General features: G+C 37.1%; 1 protein-coding gene across 2 annotated transcripts in view; it reads left to right on the plus strand.

Annotated features, from left to right (window-relative positions):
* The first annotated feature begins 15,521 nt into the window (after positions 1 to 15,521).
* Positions 15,522 to 21,657, plus strand: part of ahnak (AHNAK nucleoprotein) — a 32,291-nt gene continuing 26,155 nt past the window's right edge. For both annotated transcript variants that reach the window (XM_079629962.1, XM_079629963.1), the window contains exon 1: positions 15,522 to 15,821. The gene's annotated coding sequence lies outside the window, so the exon portion shown is untranslated. The remainder of the gene's footprint in view (positions 15,822 to 21,657) is intronic.

The following is a 21,657-nucleotide window of genomic DNA, read 5'->3' on the forward strand; positions in this document are numbered from 1 at the left end:
CTTTGTGTTTTCTTAATTTTTTTCTGTTTTGACTGTTACCTCCTGAGTGTTTGTCTCTTTAAAAAAAAAAAAAAACATGTTGTAGTTCTATAACATAAAAGTTTTATAAATGGTTGATGGCAATATTTTTGGGGGTGGGGGTCAAGCTTTGAACAAGGTTTAAAGTATAAAATTTGCTTTTAATTAGTGCTGGTTTAATGTTCCCGGAAAGTATTTTTTCACAGTGCCTGATGCTCTTTTGGGATCTGAAATTGAGAAAGCATATAAATTATGATGCTCTCTTTGAATCTGGAAATCATTGAAACTCTGGAAACAAAATGGAGTCTCAGCCGTTTATTTAAGAGAATGTTTGCCTATTTTAACTTTGGCATTTGGAAAAATGTATCCTACTAAAATCCACCAGAGGGAGCCTCAGGTTACGGATCCCATTAACGCCCCGAAATGGACCCAACTGCAAATCCTGTGGAAGTTTAAGGATATTTTTTCAACCTTGGCATTTCGTTTATTTCCCTGTACATTTTTTTTCTCTCTTTAGGTTGTCCTGTGTGAAAGGTTTAACTCCTCCCACATTCTGCACCCTTCATGTAAACTACTTTGCATTTTTAATTCCATTTCAAAGTCATGTGAGCAATTTATTTAAATGTAAGTTTTAGTCAGCCTGAGGATTTGTTGGGGGGAACAAATCAACAAATCTCCAGCATTCATAGGAGAATGGTACAAATTTAGTTTTTTTTTTATTTTAGTTCCATAAAATGCATCCTGATATTGAATATTGTCACGGTCATGGTTCTGATTCCCAGGAAACATGCATAAAGGTATGTATATATAAATGCCCTGCAAATTGCTTCAGATAAAACTGTCTGCTAAAGTTCAAAAGCATTCTAATCCAGTATACTTCAGGGTCATATTGGCCTGGCTTCACAGACGGGGCTAAACAAGGATTAGACCTTAGTTTAATTGGGACATTAAAATAACTTTTATAAACGTGCTTTAGAAGAAAAAAAAAACATTACTGGTGTATATCTTGAGACAAAACAATGGTAGGCTACTGACATATATTTTAATGTCAGTGCAAGTTGCTTTCAGTTAAACCCTCCTAAACATGCATTTATTCTGGGACTAGTCTTAAACCTCGTCTATGAAGCCAGGGGATAAAGTCTGGATCTTTACCACAGGTATTTATTTACAAGCATTTATTGCCATAGGCCAGGTTTCAAGTTATGGAATTGCCCTAATGAAGGCAAATTATTGCAAGCTTAGGCTGATCAAACAGGTCTGTTCTTTACGCAGTGATATTGTCTTGTTCCCGGATGAGAAATTACCCATTTGCTGATTTCCAAGCACACACTTCTGTTGGCATAGGAGTATGCTAGGTTGTCATATTTGTTGACACACCTGAGGTAAGACTCTGTAAACTTCAGGAGGGGGAAAAAAGCCACACCTTACCCATGGGCGTAACTGGTAACTTATCCTTTTATTTTGTTTTCAACGCTTCAGTAATTAAATGTGCTTGAATCTGGTTACTAATCCTCTGTATTTCATATTTGAAAAAAGAAAGGTATACAACCTTGATCCATGTGGGAGAGGTGAATAACATTGCCTGAATTTTGCTGTATTAAACACACATTGGGGAGCAACTTAATCAAAACTGTGAATAATTGATTGCTGTTAAGTAAATAATTCGTCAAGTCTACTTACAAAAGATGTGATGGATTTAGTGCTAAATAGTTCCACTGATAAAATGTCCTCATGATCAGTTCACAGCTGTTGCTCAATGGTGAGCACAGGGTGTGGCCTCGGCTCAAGCATGTCAATGCTTCTCTACGGCTGAATGCGATGTCCTCACTTAACCTTATAACTATGAGTGTGTCAGCAGGACATTGTCACACAGTGATAGCTGATTCACGTGAATGCCTTTGAAGAGTACAGACGTCGTTGTTCTCAGATAAAAGCGGTCTTGTGGGCTCTCATTGGAAGTTTTGCATGAAGGCTGCATGATTACAAGGCCCTGCACATAATGATAGGCTATGTTGAGTAAAAACAGTAATATTATGAAGAAATAGAATTACACCAATATACTTTATACATGTTAACATTAGTTAAGTTAAACTAACAAGGAAAAAGTCTTTAATAAACAATGTTCATTTCAACATTTACTAGTACACTAAAAACTAACGTTTGTCTCAACTTTTGTGAAGTAAAAAAAATAAAAAGCCCCTTCAAAAAGAAACAAAATATGAGGGGTTTTTTTTGTATTAAATTGAAAATTTGTATCTGTGATTAGTTAATGCGTTCACTTATGTTAACTAGAAGGAATTTATTGTTTCGTGTTACCCTGTTTTCTATTTAAAAAAATGTATTATCTATTTTAATCCTGTGCTGGCAAAGCTGAGTTTCACATGTGTCACACATGATCCTTCAGAAATCATTATAATATGCTGATTTGATGCTATATATATATATATATATATATATATATATATATATATATATATATATATATATATATATATATAATTCTGGCTTTTAACATTGATACTGAGAAATGTTTCTTGAGCATATATATATATAAATCTAAAATTCTGGCTTTTCAGTGCTTTAAGAGTCAAGCGAGTGAAAATACGATCTGTGTTAGGAAACACAGCGTGGAACTGAAATGTTTGCCAGAAAACCTCCTCTTCCTTTGTATTGGTTCAGAGGCTTAGCAGTTAAAAGGGTCAAACTAAACCAGATTCAAGAACAATATGTACTGTAATGCCAACAGCAACACTATACTAGTGCTGCCAGCTCCCCCTGAAGTTCCCCAGAGCTTCCTCGCTCTCTTGCTGTTATTCCCACCCCAGCTCTTCCCTTAGCTCCCATCACTCGACTCCTTCCGCATTGATTTTATGAGGCTACAACAAGTACTTGTGACAGAATGTTATAGTGAGGTCTGTATTGTTCATTGAGTTGAGAAGAAAAAAAAGCCTGGTATGCCTTTGTTAGGAATCTGTTCCACACATCTGGAAAGAGTGAGGGGTAGCAGCGGTTAGGAAAGCAGTCCGCTTCGAAAAACATTCAGCCAGTATCTGGAGAAGTTTAGATAAATATATATTCTCTAGATCGCAACGGTAACTCTAGAACACTGACACAAAGCAGCGTCACGTAAGTGTTACCTTGTATGCAAGTAGTGCCATGGCAACAATGAGTCAGTAATGAAACCTCAATTTAGGATGAGGAACATAAGAACAGAAACCAGGCTGTGAAAGCATATCTTTGAACGTGGTTTGTGCTACATTGTGCTGATATGTGAATTTTCCCCTGGAGTCAGTCGCCATGCTCCCGTGCCAGGAAAAAATAACCATGCAAGTTTGCAATCAGGCTCACCAGAACTCACAAAAGTCTTCCCCAACTGTACTCTTGCGCTTTAATTTTATGCTAAATTACGTCAGAATCAAATCAAATGTGTATGTGGGGATGAAGTTTGCGTTTTAACCCTGATACATTATGTCGTTCCTCAGGGAAACTGTGTGGACAGGTATGTATCGGAGTTTTAACGATGGCCTGCATATTTTTTCCCCTTTCCAGAGTGCAAGAGAGAATTTTTGGCATTCCAGTGAAGGGGTTGAAGGTCAGAGTGCCAAAGGGAAGAATGTGGATGGTGCTGTCAATCACTGGGAACCACCACAATGGTTCTGATGATTTGAACTTATAACATCCATTTCTTTGCTTTCAGAAGTTTTAGAGGTCAACCAACGCCTCTCAATGTGTTTGGACGAGAAAGTATGGACGATTTTCGTTTTCGTGCAAAGCATTGCAGAAATCAGAAGGGAGAGTGAAAACAGGCAGCCCCTGCATTTTTGGACATGAGACCCCATACATAACTCTGCTGGCTCAGATTACCATTGGGGGAGGTGGAGCATAGCCGTTGGTTTCATCCAGAGCTCTACTACAATGCTCAGAAATGTCACGCAGAACTATTCTTTTATCGTTTATGTATGATGCAGAAAGCTGGAGCTGCAACTATGTTATTTTCCTAGTGGACAAATGCGAATGCATTATATTCAAGCGCTCAGTTACTGTAATGACAATTTAATACATATATTTTATGTAGTACAATATAAGGATTATACCATATATATAAACATATTTAATACACTTTGTAGGCCATATCATAATCCATTGTAGTTGAGCGAAGTAACACAATAAAATAACAACAAATAAACAACAAAATATTTTGTTAAATGCATTTAAAAAATGTAATAAACTATTAGAGTTCAAATATGAGCCCACTAATGGATTTTTTTTTCTATTACAAAAAAAGCATCTTCATTGTAAAAAATTATATGATCAATAAGTTATGCCAACATATATTTTACATTGCTTTAACTCATCAAAATAAGTTAAGCAATTTAAAAATACATATATACATTTTTTAAGTCCGTTAAATGTAATTTAAGTTGAAATGACTTAAACACCCAAGGTGATTTATACTTAAAAATTTAAGGCAGCAACTTTTTTTTTACAGTGTTGTTATTCAATGGAAGTAAGATCATCTGACAGTCTGTACAAATGAACTCACAATGAACGTCACATATTAGATTTTTCATTTAGTGGCATCATTTCATTCATTCATTAAAACCCCTAAAACTATGGTTGAATTGGATCATCAAATGGTCAGCAGCATTGGCATTGATATTTGTGTAATTTAACATTAAATAACTCGAGGTTTACGTGCATTTCTGAGTTTGCATTTAACTGTATTTTTTATTTGAGCAATACTGAATCTGAATCAATGCTCACATTTAGTCTAGAGCTATAAGCATGAGTAAAACGATTTATCCAGAATAAGTTTATAAAATCACAAATGATTAAAATCATACTCCTGCCTAAATGTGTTAATTTATTATATTGCTGCCTAAACAGATGTTAAATGATTGTATTGTTGCAGTCGAGTGTAACCCCTCATTACTGCCGGTGCCGAAGTCTGCAACACATTCTCATTTGCAGTCAGTCAGCATATCAGGCATTTCATAGGTGAAATAACACTGACCTCAAAGGAATCTGTGGTTCTGAAACTGACACCTCTGATGTGTGTATCATTTGTGTACAATATGTTGTGTACATTTTGTGATTGACTTGGTTAAACATGTTTGTGTTTCACTGGTTTAAAGCAGCAATGACCATAAAACCACAGAAATTCTTGTGTGCCATCAAGAAGGAACATTATGGTGTGTTGTAAGGTAAGGTAACCTAAGGTTAAACCCTTATGTTAGGAAAATACTTCAACTGATAATGCAGCATGTTTGTAGTTTATTTATGTAATTTTTTTTTAATTCTTCAGAATATTAGTACATGTTGCAATTTTGTACTATGCAGTCAAATACATTTTAAATAATCTTGATCAAATTGAATTCAGTAGTGGTTTGTTAGCAATTCATTCAAGTTGAATGCGCTTGCCTATTTCTGTTATTATTATTTTTCTAATGAAGTTGTACAACCTATAATTAACTGAGAAACGGAAGGTGTCACGTTTGATCTGTGTTTGTGTTTTGCTTGAGTAGGACTAGGACCCCCCCCCCAGTTTCACAGAAAGGCTTAAGATAGTATCAGATTAAAATGCATGTTAGAGCTGTTTTAACTGAGAGCAACTTCCAAACTTATTTGTGTTATGTTGCGGGTCAATTTGACCCGTTTCGATTTTCTAGTTGTTGGAAATACTGGTTAACCTATGTTTTTTTTCTTGATATTTTGTGACTTTTTCTCATTTATCATCATGAACATGCATGCAAAGTTTCAACATGCTGATGTGTTTTGACATATACAAACAAAATTACTATTACGTTCGTGATGTTCGCGGGTCAATTTGACCCGCATATTTTAACGCTCTAAGGCAACTGTACCGACCCAAAATAATAACATTTATTGGTTATATTTTGTTATTGTGGCTTTTTACTACCTTATGAAGCTAAAAAGATAGCTTGTCCATATTTATTTCAATACAGAAAAATAGTTTGTCAGCCAGATTGAAAAAATTAGCTATCGTTTATTTTTTCAAGCTACCTGAAATAAAATTAAACCTTTGTTTTTTTTTCTTGATATTTTGTGACTTTTTCTCATTTATCATCATGAACATGCATGCAAAGTTTCAATATGCTGATGTGTTTTGACATATACAAACAAAATTACTATACGTTCATATTATTACTGATAGTGTCAATTTGACCCTCATAGACAGCTATTCAAAAGAAACTGTACAGACACAAAATAAAAACATTTATGTTATGTATGGCAGGGCACTTGTGATGTGAGGTGTGCCCATCCAAGTGTGAGAGCAAAACCAGCACCGTGTGTGAAGTGCAAGAACTTCATATGCAGAAAACACACACTTGCTGTGTGCTCATCATGTCAGAAGTAACTTCTTGACTTTATGAAATGAGTCTACAAAACAAAAGTTGAGCCAACTTAGGAAAAGTAAACATTCTTTTCATTATACAGCTAAATTTAATTTATCAGTTATGATGTTCTAAGCATAAAAAAAATGAAAAATGAAAACGTAAAAAAAAAACAGTATACTGTTAATCAATAATAATAACATTTTGTCAAAACAAAACAGTTTTAAAAAATGGTTAAAAAACATTTTCATAAATCATATGTTCGTATATTTTTTGTTGTTGTAATGTTTGACAAATGTTTATGTTAAAAGTTTACAATTTGTACCTGAATCTTTGTTGTTTTTCATAGTGGAATTTTGAGGAATTTTTGAGGAATTGTATTGAATCCAATTAGGGTCAATTTGACCCGAACCATAAGGGGTGTACACAGAAATCCAACATAACACAAGGGTTAAAATATGTCAGTGCTATTGTTTTGTCTCAAAATGCACACCAATAATGTTTTTTTCTAAGACATGTATAAAAGCTACTTAAATGTCCTAATTGAACTAAGGCCTAACCTAGGCTTAATCTAAACCCTGTTTCTGAATCCAGGCTATTGTGTTTAGTTTTGTAGTTAGGTTTCCTGTGTTAATTCATGGCTGTGCCCGAATTCACCCCCTATACCCTTAATAGGGTACTATTTGAGGGGACATGGTGACCGAAACCATAGTGGACATTATCCAGTGCACTCATTCAATCCAATAATACACCACAATAAGGAGTGTAGAGTGTAGATCCAGCCTTTTATTTTTGTTTTGTTGCATCTACTGTGTGACACAAGATCTGACTGTCAAAATGTATCTAGCAGCAGTTCGGATCTACCTCCTTTCCCAGGGGATCTCTCGCTCGAGGTGCACATGCAGAGGTTATTATGTCTCTTTCGTGCATTATGACAACATCAGCCTCTGCGAGTTTTTCCAGGCAGGTCTGAATCAAAGGACCAAGGTGCACCTTCCTGGTGAAGGCCCTTGAGGTATGTTCCTAGAATTTGTCGAGTGGGTGTTACACCAGTGCGGCTCCCCCTACACCATTGGAGAGAGTGAGGAGGATCACGACCTGCTAGCACCTTCAGTGCAAACCGCACCATCAACCACGCTCCCAACGGACCACAAGACTGAGCCCACCGCAGACTCTGAACTCTCCACCTGCCCGGTTACTGTCAAGGAGGCTGTTTCTGAACTTTCTCCCTGTCTTGTCATGGCCAAGGATGCCATTTCGTAACCCTCTGCCTATGCTACTCAGTTCTTTGGCCCTGTCTCTGCTGGCTCCCTACAGCCCTTCGGCTCCTCTTTCGCTGGCTCCACCTAGCAGCTTGGATCCGCCTTGGGCTTCCAGTTTGCAGCTCCGCCCTGGTTTGTTGACCGCCTAGCTCCACCTCGAACCACGAGTCCGTCACTCAACCTCGGTCCATCGACCAGTAGGCTCCACCTTGGATCTTCCCTCCCTCAGCTTCTCGATCGCCCCCCGGTGGCTGGTCCCAGTATAGGTTATAAACCCCGCCTCCCCATGGAGTCTACTGGACGCGATGGAAACTAAACAATCAAATTACACTTCAAATAAATGTTTTTCTTTTGTCATTTTAGTTAGTTTTTATCACGCTGATTTAAGTTTAAGTGTTCGTTTTTTAAAACAAGTTTGGTCTTAGTTAGTTGATGCTATAAAAACAGGAATTTGACGTCATGATTGACAGCTGTGATTGACAGCTTCTCTAAACGAAGTAGTCACCTAGGCATCAACAGACTTTCTTGGGGGATTTTCGGGAGGAGATTGGAGCTTCAACTTTAATTTATACATGTCCATGACTGTTTATTTCACACAGTAAATTTTGTATTAACCATTTCTGCGGGACTGAGAGCGGAACCATGATATCGTGACTTTACTTCCTGCTCGCTACTGCACAGAAGCAGGTCCCAAATCTGCGCAAGATGTCAGCGCCATATTAGGACTTTGGCGGCTTCACTTTTCACCAATGAAACAAAGTGAAGGGGTGTCATCAATGTTTTTTTTTTTTACAGTCTATGGCTCCACCTCAGTCCTCCAGACCCCTGGCTCCACCTAGGCTGCTCTTCACTGCGGCTTCGCCTTGGCTTCCAGATCCTCCGGTGTCGCCCAGTCTCTTCGGCTCCATCCGGGTCTTCACCTTCACCAGCTCCGCCTCTGTCAGTCATCTCTCTGGCTCCACCCGGCCTCTCCACCAAGGCTTTACCATGTCTCCTCCCTCCATCAGCTCCACCGTGGGCCTTCAGCCTGTTATATTGTTTGAAGTCACTCCCAGGCCCCTCCCCGTCCGTGGTGGTCACTTCTCCCAGCTCTGCGTCCTCCTCCTAAGTCCCAGTTCAGCTGTTGCCATGGTTTTTGATTTGCCCTCATGTGTTACATCTGTGTCTAGTTAATTATCTTGTTTATTCCTTGGTGTTTCTCTGTGTACTTATAGCCCTGTGTTTGTTTCTTTTTTCTTTTCTTTTTTTGTCAGATCTCGTCATTTTTATAGTGGTTGTTCTGTTTACAGTATGTTTGTCTCTTGAGATACCCTGAGTGTTTTAGTTTGTTTTGATTAAAGATAATGCTTGCTTTACAACCTTTTATTTTTGTTTTGCTGCATCCACTGCGTGACAGACGGCATTTACTGTAGTGTGTGTAAATATCAAATGTGTGTGTAATAGTAAACCATTTTTACTATATAAAACTAAATTATCTTGTTTATTTCTTAATCCAACCATCAAGGCTTTTGTTATGCAATGTACTTTCGATGTACACATTGTTCTTTGGGTAAAAGATTGCTTGACATTCCTGTATTAACAAGGCTTGAAACTTGCCCATAGAAGACTGTTGTCGTAACACTTCACAACTATGAGAGGAATGCAATGATTATAGGTTGCCTATTGCGTCTAAAAACAAGACAAAATGGTACAGTGAAGGTAACATAAACAGTGCTAACCCCCCGCCTTTTTTTTACCATGAGGCCGAAATAATGTAAAACATTTGTAATCCATGTTGTTAAAATGGCAATGTACTAATATATAATACAATTATAATAAATAATATTGTTGTTTAGTTCAAATATTGGACAGAAATTGAACTGTAGATATGTGATACAATTCTAATTGGAGCAGCTCTGAAGCACGTGCATTACTTTAACATGTAGTATTTATGGCAGTGTGGCATGATTAGAGGTGTGAATGTTTTCAGCAAAGTGAAACCAGTGTTAAAGCATTTCAAAGTCCTCGAGGCACATTTGGCAGAAATAAAAATAGTTAAAAACTAATTTGTCTGTGCTCGCATCTCATTATGCCATCGCTGACTGCACAGCAACGCAACATGTTACTACTTTTGCAAAAGTTTTGACATTCCCTATTTATATACACAGAGGAGATCGCCATGGAAACATCTCTGCAATAACCTTCCTCCTGCTTATTATGTTGCCATGGCAGCCATCCCAGAATAGTCCTTTTCAGTTTGTCCCTCCCTCGTGTTTATGACTCACAACCTGCAGGGGAAACCGCAATTCAGCCTGTATCTCATGATGTTCCTCCTCTACATTTCTACTAGAACAAATGGATCTCAAAGAGGGGAACTCCATTAAAACACACAAAAAAATGTGGCTATGGAGACCACAATGATCAAAACCATTTTAAGGGGGGATGGGGCAAGATTTTCTACTTAAGAGAGTTTAGTGTTGCATGAAAAATCAGTAAATAAAACACGTAAACAAAGAAATAAACAGTAAACACAGGAAATTTTCTCCCTTTTGGACTTGATCATATTAACTATTGTGGCAAAAATCTATGCACTTATTCAAAAACTCTTCCATCCTCATGGGGAACACCAACTGAAATATTAATAATATTTGCTGTCCTCAGAAGTAACCTACATACACAGGTAGCCAACGCCCTTGCTGTGCAACAAACCCTCCCACAAAGAACAGGATGAACCTATTGAAAAACCGAAAACCTTGCTTTGTGTTGTACTGTACTCTAGATACAGTAACATATATGTCTGTTATGCCTCAGCAGTGTTAAAAAACACCTGGCACTAATGTGTGTGGATTCAGTTTACGTTATCTAAATAAGTATGCACAGCTGTCCGTTAGGAGGGATACATTTTTTGAAGTAGCGCATGCAGATTATTTTAGAAGTACAATTATACTATGACATTTTTATCTTCTGATAATGTGTATTTCACCTTGCCCATGCATGTATGAAAAGGACATTAACAGAAGCTAAAAATATATTTATTATAAAAAGAATTGTACTAGTAAAGGTTAACATAGTAAGCCTAGTCTATTTTTAAATACAAATAATAATAAAACGTTTTAATAAAATAATGCAATTAATAAAAAATTGCAGATATTTTTTAATATTTTTTTTTTTAAGTATAATGATATATTTATATGTAATTAAATACAAAATCTATATAACATATAAACGTTACATCTATTTTTTATTTTGTTTTAACTATTAAAGTTCATTTCAAAAAAATGTTGACTAATTTGAGTTTGGGGAACAAAAACTACCCGTCACCTGATCAGTTGTGAAAAAATGTCATATCCTTTAACAATACAACTTATATTTATTGGCTGGATGGGACTATGATTTTTTGCCCATTGTGTGGCTGTGGTGAGCATCAATGAAAGCTTTCAAGCTTTATATTAGAGACTATGCGTACTCCCTGGAGTAAAACTAGCTGTTCTCTGATTTACAAGTAAAAACACAACCAAGAATGCACATTTGAGATCACTTTGTTCTGTGGTGTTATCTTTAAACTTCAAATAAAGTGGCTCCTCTTATCCCCTAAAGTTGATCCCAGGACACACCCAAAAAAATTCATCCTCTCTGCCCCTCCTTGTTCTTTTCCCTTCCTTCGCTTCTTGGTATAGCACTGCGTGCATTGTAGTCATACGGGATGACTCACCCTGACACACCAACCCTGACTGCTGTTATTCACACTAGTTCATACAAGCAGACACACCTATGAGCCACTCACCAGGAAACACCCGTTCCCACATATCCTAGTATTGAACTATTACTATATTTTTTATGACTACTACTCCAGCATCGTTGGATAACTCACTTTATCCAAATGAAAAGCATGAGATCCTCTTGTTTAGATTACAGTGACTAATCTCACAAATATGCATTTGCCTCAAACTACAGAGCTTTGTTGCATTTGCTGTGGCCATTTTGTGTCTCCCCCTCTCACATGGTTTTTGGAACTCTGCAGAAAAGCATGACTGTTTTGTTCCTTGACATTCTTCGCCTGTTTGTTATCCAAAAGTTTTTATTGCATTGGGGAGACAAAACTCCTACACCACGAAAGCAACAAGAGGACACTGGAACACATGCACACTGTACCAGTTGTTTCAAACGTTTTGTCTGTTCTTCTGGTTACAGGATTTCTAAGATGTCTGATAATGTCGTAAGGTTTTCAAGTACTGGCTTCTGCAACATATTTCTTATATATTTCACGTGTTTTTACTCAAAGCAACTTGCCACTCCCTTTGCTTCTTTACAAGGCAGACAGTATAACCCCTTTCTCGTTTGGAGAATTCATCCTTTGCTTACCATTACACAGCCCTGAATATGGGTGTGACACGTGGATTTGTTCACCATGCGCCTTAGGGTTTTCTCTCTGCCTGTCTGTCTTTCCGTCTGTTTGCCTCAAAACCAACCAACCAACCACCCTCCCATCCCAGAACCACATATGCACACCTACACTGTTTACCTGCATTGCTGATGTGATCTAAGGCAGCTGGAACAGCCCTTTAAATGAAGCAACCACCGACGTCTTACTCAATCAAATGTGAATTAGACCTTGTGAAACCTATTTTGTGAGATTAGGGCAGGTTAAAACGAAGCAAAACTAGTGAGGGAGAATTTAGGGGTTTAGAGGAACATGTGAGATGCTTCAAGTAAAGGCTGCTTTTTGACAAGGTTGAATGATTGATTTGGTCGCTGCAGGGTAAGTCCTGCAGCAAACGAACCCATTGCAGTAAACATAAAACAGGAAGAACTGAAAAAGTGTCAGGGTGTAGGTGGCAAGTCTGATTAAATCCGTATTCCAGGTCTTCCAGGTATCTCATCAGACATGCAAATCATGTGAATTTCAATTGTTGCTTCGGGTTAGGTATACATTTCACATCACTTTACTCTTGGGGTTACTTTTTATCTAAAAACTTTACAGTTAGTTGTGTGTGTGTGTGTGTGTTAAATATTAAGTTGATTAAAGGGGTCATGACATGAGAAACCAAATTTGCCTTGATCTTTTAGTATATAAGAGGTCTTTGTACCATTAAAACGTCCTGCAAGTTTCATAGCTTAAGACTTCCTCCCCATTATAAACGAATCATTTATTTAATCAAGCTCTAAATACAGCTCGTTCTGGATCCATGGTAAGAAGTGACGTCATGGTACGAAGTGACGTACCAGCGTTTGCATATAGACCGCCTCCAGCACAAGACAACTACGCTTTAAGCGCAAGACAACTACGCTCATTTCGTATCGTTGTCGCGCCCGCGCGCGCCTCACAAGTGTTCAGTCGACGGACAGCGAGTGGGTCTGTGTACAGGGAAATTGCGATGCCACGCAGATGTGCTGTTCCTGGCTGTGGACAAACAACATCTTTGAATACGCTGCGAAAGATCCAGTCGTCAGAGGAAAATGGATGCACTTTATTTTTTGCGGACGTCTCAGTCACGGCAGTGTTAGTTTAAGCGTTTGTTCTATACATTTGAAGGATGACTGTTTTGAGAACAAATCCCAAAATGATGCTGGCTTTGCCAGAAAACTGTTGCTCAAAGATAAGTCCTTGCCGACTATTCTGGGCTCAACAACGACGACTCAAACTGTAAGTAATGTATTTAAAACTTTAAACTACTTTTTAAATACGCTGAATCCGCACAGGTTCTGGCTGGGGGCGTTAATAATTGATGCATAGGCACTGACGTTAGCCAATCATAACAGTGGGCGTTAACACTGAACTCTTAAAGGGGAAACACCCCCAAAACAGACTGTTTGAATCAGAGGATGAGAAACAGGGTGGGAAAAGGTCACAAATCACTACATTTTAAAAGTAAAAAAAAAAAAAAAAAACTATAGTAATACTATATTTGCACCTAAGGGAACATAATAATAAAATAAAAAAAACCCATGTCATGACCCCTTTAAGACATTTTTGAGAGAGACATGCAAAGGCCACCACATATCTTCAAGTTGCAATTTGCAACTCATCTTGAGTTAGCTTTAGATACAGAGAATCCATCTTCAAAGGTTTGTGCTCTGAATTGCATACTTGCCTCAGTGAACTATGACACTTTTGGATAATTACATTTAATTGAATACTGAATTAAAAATGTTCACAACCTTTATAATTTGAGTTAATTCGATTAATTATTCTATTTTTTTTCAATATTTCGTTCATTGCATTTGTCATTGCGAGCATCTGTAATTTGTCTCCATTCATTCATTCATTCACTATCTTGACTATGTTAAATGAAAAATTGGAACAGCTGATAACAAGCACAACAATGCATTCAAACTCTTGCTGCATAAAATAGATCAAGCTCTGCATTGTTATAATAAATTCCTGAGATATTATTCAGCTTTCTTAAACGTTCTGACTCATGTTTATATAACGTTCAAAAAACATACAGATTGTATTTGTCTGACTGTTATTTTGCCATTTAAGTTTGTTCGTATTTGTTGGCTGTCTGATCAGTTTGAATGAACTGTTGTCTTTGTAGCTTTTTTAAAATTAATAAACAAATATCTCTACTTTGTTACCTCATTTTAGACATGCATAAATCATTTTGTCAACATGAAGGTAATCAACCTGAAAGGTAATCGATTTTAATTCATAAAATGTAGCTTTTAACCATACAAATTTTAAATACTCAAACATGGAGCACTAAGACCCTTAAAAAACAAGACTTTATGTTATTTTGACTTGTTATTCATATTCAAAGATTAAATTGTTTAACTGCAGTGATGTTTCATCAATCCAGTTGTCACAAAATGAGAATGAAACTCCTCAGAGATTTACACTGGATTTTCTATTATGAAAATGCTATGAAAATTATGTTGGACTACAGACACAGTAAACACATATCAAAGGCAAGAAGCCCTCCTTCAGATGGCAACACATATTTGATCTTTGTCATTAAAAACAAATTCAGAAAAAGTATGCATTATGCATACACACAGGACATTGTGGGAACACATTGCACTCACAATGAACAGAACAGAATGTTCTGTTCATATCCTATAGTGAGTGCAATGTGTCCCACGATGTCATGTGTCTACTCTATATACCCTAAGTATTGAAAATTAGTAATGTCTCATATTATGTATGGATAGTATGCACATTGGGAATTGTCATGGGGTCACAAGAGCTATACCCAGTATCATTTGATTTAATTAAACCTCACAAATGTTTTTTTTTTTGGCTTGTATTTTTCTTTGAACATCTAGTTAAAAACTCTATTCTACTATGCAAAGTAAAATTCCAGTATCATTATCGCTGTATCTGGATGAGCACAATAAAATAAGACTAGCATCAACAGTCAAATAATGAAACTAATTAAATAAATAAACAGATATATTTGTTGTAATGTGTTATAGGTCTACACTTTTTAGGAAGAGACATGCAAAAATATATAATTTTACAAATGAACACAGTCTTTGCTTAGTTTGTGCCCTTCCTAAAAGATTGGGATCATGTGCCACCATCCCATGTGACTTTTATTTATTACGCAATAGTATAGGGCAACGGGGCTAGTTGTCACAGTTTCTACTCCGGTTTACCCCAGACTAATTTTTGAAAGTCAATTTCTGCCTTAAAATCTTGACTAAAAAGAAATTCCACCATTGCCCCGGATTTTTTTTATTGAAGATCGTAGGCCTATAATTACAATGCAACACTCAACAAATTGCCTCAATAAAGCTTGCACCAACCTGATAATTAAAATGAGTTTGGCTCTTGTCATATAGTTTAAATCTGAGATTCCAATCCACATTCACGCGCTTTATCGCTGCGTTAAACCTACATGTCACTCAAACAGTAGGTGGGCTGGACTAAAATTATAAGGGTCCACTCCTCTACTACACCGTTTCCCCCGCCCTCTTCTCCAGTGAAGAACTCCACAGACCTAGCCCAAACTCTGCCATTCTCCATAGCCCGGAGTTACAAGCACACTGAGGAAAAGAAATAGCACCAAAGTGAGAGGAAGAGAGAGAAGTAACTAACAAAACCAAGAAAATAATAAAGCGAGGCTTCAAGCCTCGAGAAAGAAAGAGAGTACACGAATACGTCAAAGTTTAGTTTGGAAAGCGTGGTGGAAAACTTTTCTGGGCTGTGGCAGAAAGCTGTGGACCGCGGAGGATGCCAGAGCAAAGGTGTTGAAGGTTCCAGGTATGTTTGTGTATCTCCTGAGGTTACGCAGTTCTGGTGTGCGACGCTCACGTTGCATTTAAAGTAGTTTTCCAGAGACTGTATGTAAATTTATAATATTCTTAATTATGCCGAATAACGCTATATGTTTGCTTATTTGGTTCTTAGAAAGTCTATTACATGTCATAAAATCTCAAACTTATCATCTCTATTGTTGAGGATGTAGAGGGTGGGTGTGTATCTGCTCAATTGTCATCTGTTGCGCACGTTATTTTTTCTCCCAACATTACTAAAGTTTGTTCAGAATTCAGCGTCTATTTAGTTAAACTCGACCTGCTAAATCATTCAGAAGAAAAAGGGATTTATAAGTAAGGCAAATATTCTGGGTTTTTGCATGTCATGCAAAATATACACCCAAAGAGTGCAACGTGGATAAGAAGGTTGTCTCTGACTTTGGTTGCATGACTTTGCCCACGCTGTAAAATAAAAAAAAGTTTAAAAGAAAGATCTTATATTTCCCCTTCCACATAAATGTATTTTTATACAGTAAAATAAAGTCGTTTCACACTTCCATAGAATTTGTATCTTTCCTCTTGAAACGAGTATTATCCTGCCATACCAAATCTGGTCATAGCTCAAGATTTTTGGTCAACGTCAGCACATGTATTCTGCACTGGATGAATCGTTTTCTCATATTTTTCTGCTTTTTTTTCTAGACTGAGTTTTAATTAGTTTTAAAGATTCTTAATATCCTTACAAAATAAAGTGTGAATGTTTAAATTTAGTTTGGGAATTCTGTCCTGTTTTTCCTTGATTTTCTTAACCTGGAGCCCTGGCCAGGGTGTGGGTAGTGAGTAAGAGGGGGTGAAGGGAGGAGGGGGTAATGGAATGTAGTGGTTTGGAAAGACTTACTAATTGAAACCAGGTTTGAAGCACAGAGGGGGAAAGTAAGGCTTGCTATGCAGGGGAAAGAATAAGGTGTTTTATTCACGCCCGACTGCGCCATGACTTTAAGTTATGGAGCTGTTTTTCAGTAGGATCACTGAAGGTTTCTTAAAACAAAATAAGAGAATAAAGGAATAGATAAAAGAGAGTGAGACTGACATAAAGGGGAGCATTGCACATAAGTGCTGAGAGATTGGAGATAAACCATGGAGTGTTGTCATCTAAAAAGCTGTCTTTCAGTTTATCTGATTTAAGATAACTTTTAAAAATGTCCACAAGCATATTTTTTCACATTTGGAGCCCATCCCCCTTCTCCTGCCACACCCAAAGCTTTCTTCTGTTTTGTCAGAACAGATGACTTCATAGCAGACTAAAGCAGTCAACCAGTAGTACTGTACTATATTAAAGCTGTAATAAAGCAACTTTATTGAAATTGTTATAATTTTAGTCCATTTTTTCATAAACTAGAAAAATTTGGCTGTGCAAGGGTGTGTCTTTGGAGTCCGATGTTTAGTTTTCTATGTGTGTGGCTGCCTCAATTTCAGCAATCTCTTTCAACCTTGGTTGTATTTGAAGGTTACAAAGTGTTTGGTTTAAAACAGTGAGCTTCTTGCTTATCTTAAATGATATAGGATTTGAATGTTGAGTAGAAACAATGTTTGGTGGGCCTGTGTGTCTTTATCTGATGCGTGATTGTCCTGGAGGTTTACAGTGGAGGCACAACTTTCTCCTCTGTTTTGATAGGGCAGATTAGGGTGTGCTTCAGGACCTTCTATTCCAGTGTGAAAACGGAAAGAGTCTGGACTTGTGCACACTTCCTTTGTCGTTTCCTTAAAAGCTTGTCGAGGACTTGCGAGAAGAATGCCAAGGGAGGAGTGGCAGGCTTCGTAACGGAATGTTTCATTCTCTTATTTGTTTGTTTTCTCACATCTTGAATCTTAATTTTTTGTTCTTCCAAAAGGGTACAGAATGATAGAAGTCAACTCCGTGAATATGTGATTATCCATCACAGATAAGTTATCAGCACTATTGATTTCGTAGATAATACCTTACAGGATGTAGGGATCATTTGAAGAGTTTTGAAGTATGAAGTCTGAGCTGAAGACTTTGTTGCATTATCTTTGTACACGTCTTCCTGTTCAGACAGACCCTGAAGTTATCGTCATTCCATGGTTGAGAAATACTGGCTTGAAGCTAAAACAAAGTTGGACAATACATTATGGGTTTGCCAATATGGTTCAGGCATTCATATTTCACAATTTAGCACAGAGAACAGAGTAACATCTTGTGCACATAAGGGCAGATTGTCAAGATTTAAATGAAGTTGTTTTTTAGACCTTATGTATTTTTTTTAGTATCAAGAGATTTGTCTTCACATAGATCTATTCTATGGTATACTTTTATTATTATAGTACATTTTGGCGTTTCCAATTGATCCCATTTACTGCCTTATGATTTTTTAAAAATACTTATTTATTATCTTCTGTGAATTGTTTAACACAATGTTAAAATTAAAATTATATTTAATATACTTTTTTTTATTCTTTTATTGTCATTTTGGTCATCATGTGAATTTAATTTTTGTATGCACGTCTACAACACATGATAGACTGTACTTCCATTGTACTTCTGCAATCCAGTTGGATTACTAGATTGCATTTGCTGTGTGTACTTGAAATAGAAGATACGGTCTGCATTTGATTAAGGTTTACGATCACATGACAGTAGGATGGTTAGTCTGTTTATAGTTTATAAGCTTCAATTTCCAAGGCTGGCCATTTTGCTCTGACATTAATGCTTCAATTATGTGCGAGTCCTCTTGTTTTCAGAAACAGATTTAGAAATGATATATATAATATCATATACTACTTTTAGTGATTCATACGCTTAAACCCTAATTTACTGGGTTAACTAGTAAATCGGTTATAATTGTAGCCAAGGTTAAAAGCATGCATTGGATGCACTTACTTGCATGACATGTAGCAATTATTTCCTGATAGCCACACCTGTCATTGCTGATTGACATAATGGGTTAAATATTGATTTTGGTTTGTGCATTTTAATTGAACAAGTATAAATTAGTGCCATTAGTGAAAGAGTTAACTGCTAATTACTAGTACCTATATAGTTAAAGGAGTAGTTCACTTTCACATAAAAAATCCTGATTATTTACTCACCCCCATGTCATCCAAGATGTCGATGTCTTTCTTTCTTCAGTCGAAAAGAATTAAGGTTTTTGAGGAAAACATTCCAGGATTTTTCTCCATGGACTTCAATGGCAACCAACGGTTTGAAGGTTCAAATGTCAGTCTCAATGCAGCTTCAAAGTCTTGACACGATCTCAGTCGAGAAATAAGGGTCTTATCTAGCGAAACAATCTGTCATTTTCTAAAATAAAATAAAAATGATATACTTTAACCACAAATGCCCGTCTTGTACCATCTCTGAGATGCGCCACGCATTACGTCATCATGTTGGAAAGATTCACTGTTTACAAGTTTGGAGTAAGTGGACAGTTCAAAGTTATTGTATGTTGAATAACACATATTTATATGTATTTGTGTCAGTTTATTGTTTAAAATGGTCCTTATGTGTGCACATTCTGGATGTTTAATGATGTCACGCGTGACCTTTCCAACGTGATGAAGTAATGCGTGGCGCATCTCAGAGATGGTACAAGACGGGCATTTTTGGTTAAAAAGTATATAATTTTTGTTTTATTTTTAGAAAATTACTGATTGTTTCGCTAGATAAGACCCTTATTTCTTGACTGAGATCGTGTCGAGCCTTTGAAGCTGCATTGAGACTGACATTTGGACCTTCAAACCGTTGGTTGCCTTAGAAGTCCATTATATGGAGAAAAATCCTGCAATGTTTTCCTCAAAAACCTGAATTCCTTTTTGACTGAAGAAAGAAAGACATGGACATCTTGGATGACATGGGGGTGAGTAAATTATCAGGAATTTTATATTTGAAAGTGAACTACTCCTTTAAAGGCCACTGTTTATTTTGTTCAGGTGATATTCTATCAGGATTTGATTATAAAATGCTTCAAGTATGTTTCAAGTAAATGTAAAATGACCAAATAATATTCCATATCATTGAATAACAGCAAAGATATACACTGCAGCCAGTGACACATACATGGCTTCCTGACGTAAGAGCTGCTTGTGACGAATCAATATTATTTCAAAGTTGCACGCTTATTTGAAAAAGTGAGGCCATATTTTAATAGTTCTATGCATTCAAAAGTATTCTTTAAGGTTATTAGATGATTTATTGACGTAGACTTAACGTTTGACTACAGCTCGGACTACATCACACCATTTCAGTAATGTAGGTATGCACATCTAGGCTGCTTGTTTACAACAGCACAAGGAGACGCAGCAGAGGATAGATCATTCTAGGTGCAGTTTACATGAGTTCGTTTCTAGTTGAATTGTAGATAAGAGTTAAGATCTGACTAATTTAGATGTTTCAAACCACATGCCTTTTCACTTCTACAAAACACTTGCCATTGCTGTTTCAGACCTAACTATAAAACCATCTGATGGGAGCTGGTAAGCGAACCTCCTTCCCATCAGTCATCACTATGTATTTGATTGCTGACTCATATCCTTTGAGTCCGTTTGAAAAGCTTTGTTAACAGGATAAACAAACATGTCAGGATAGACAAAAAAAACGTGACTCAATGTGAATACTGACAGCCTTTAGCTAATATAGCCTACATGTATCTGAGTTATGTAAACGTTTCTCTAACATTTCATTAATCAAGATATATTTAGTGTAATTCACGACAGCACTTTTTAAAAAAAATGGTTTCATCTGTTTGATTCCTGTTTGTTCCTCTAAATAGTTGATATTTCCACAATAATATTGAAAGCGTACAGTATGTATTTCCACGAGTGTTTGGTCACTGTGGGTTTGAATTGAGTCCATGTGGAAGTAAAAGTTGAAATTGGAACCAAATTGTAGTTATCCCTTTTTATGTATGAGCTCTTGCTTTGTCAAAATTGCCTGCCTCTTGCAGGAAAAATGAATGATGAGCATTTAATGGAGAAATATGACTTACACTTGTTACAATAAAAAGTATCCTGTAATTTGCTTTGGAAAAACGTGTCTGCTAAAGAGCCAAGTAACCAAGCATCTCCTGTAAGCAAAGCCAAAGGCCACAATTTATGTTATTGCATTTTGTAATGGCTGACTGTATGTGTGTGCGTCTGTTATGATACATTACGACACTTTAATGGAAAAAGTGTGACATTAAACCCTAGCAGTGGCTTTTCTATAATTAGTGGTTTGGTTGTTTGCCCAACAATTCTATCACTTATCTACCCCTCTGCATTGCTGAACCTTTACAAATGTGAGCTATTGCACAACTATAAATCCACATTTACTTTGGAGCACTAAGACCTTTTAAACCATGCAAACAATCATTTTACGACTTCTTTTGCTGTGCATTAATCAGTGTCATGAGGGGCTTCTGTTAGTCTTTATACATTAGGAAATCGGCTGGCTTCCTTTAATGTAATAAGAAAAGGATCAGGTTTCATTGCTTCATTGGGTGTCAGTAAGTGGAAACTTTGAAAGAGTACCCTGTTTTTGTACCCAGCTCAGACCCACTGGGTGAGTTAAGTGGTTGGGTAGAGAGTAGGACATTGCTTTGGAGTTAGTCACTGCAGGAGAGGCTGGGCTCTCTTCCAGTTGGCCTGACGGCTCTATCAAGGAATGCGTGTGACTGGAGGCCTGGGTGGGGCTCTCAGCTCTCTGTGCGCTATGTGCGGGCTTGAGAGATGGTGTGCGTGTAGTTTCTCTCTTGTTGTGCGAAGGGCGTGTCCCCAGCTTTGGATTTGCAACGTTTGCCGGCTGTGTTGTGCTATAAAGTCTGCTCCTTTTAGATTTGCGCAGTTGT

Source organism: Phoxinus phoxinus (genome assembly GCF_949152265.1).
Source record: "Phoxinus phoxinus genome assembly, chromosome: 12".
Taxonomy (NCBI): Eukaryota; Metazoa; Chordata; class Actinopteri; order Cypriniformes; family Leuciscidae; genus Phoxinus; species Phoxinus phoxinus.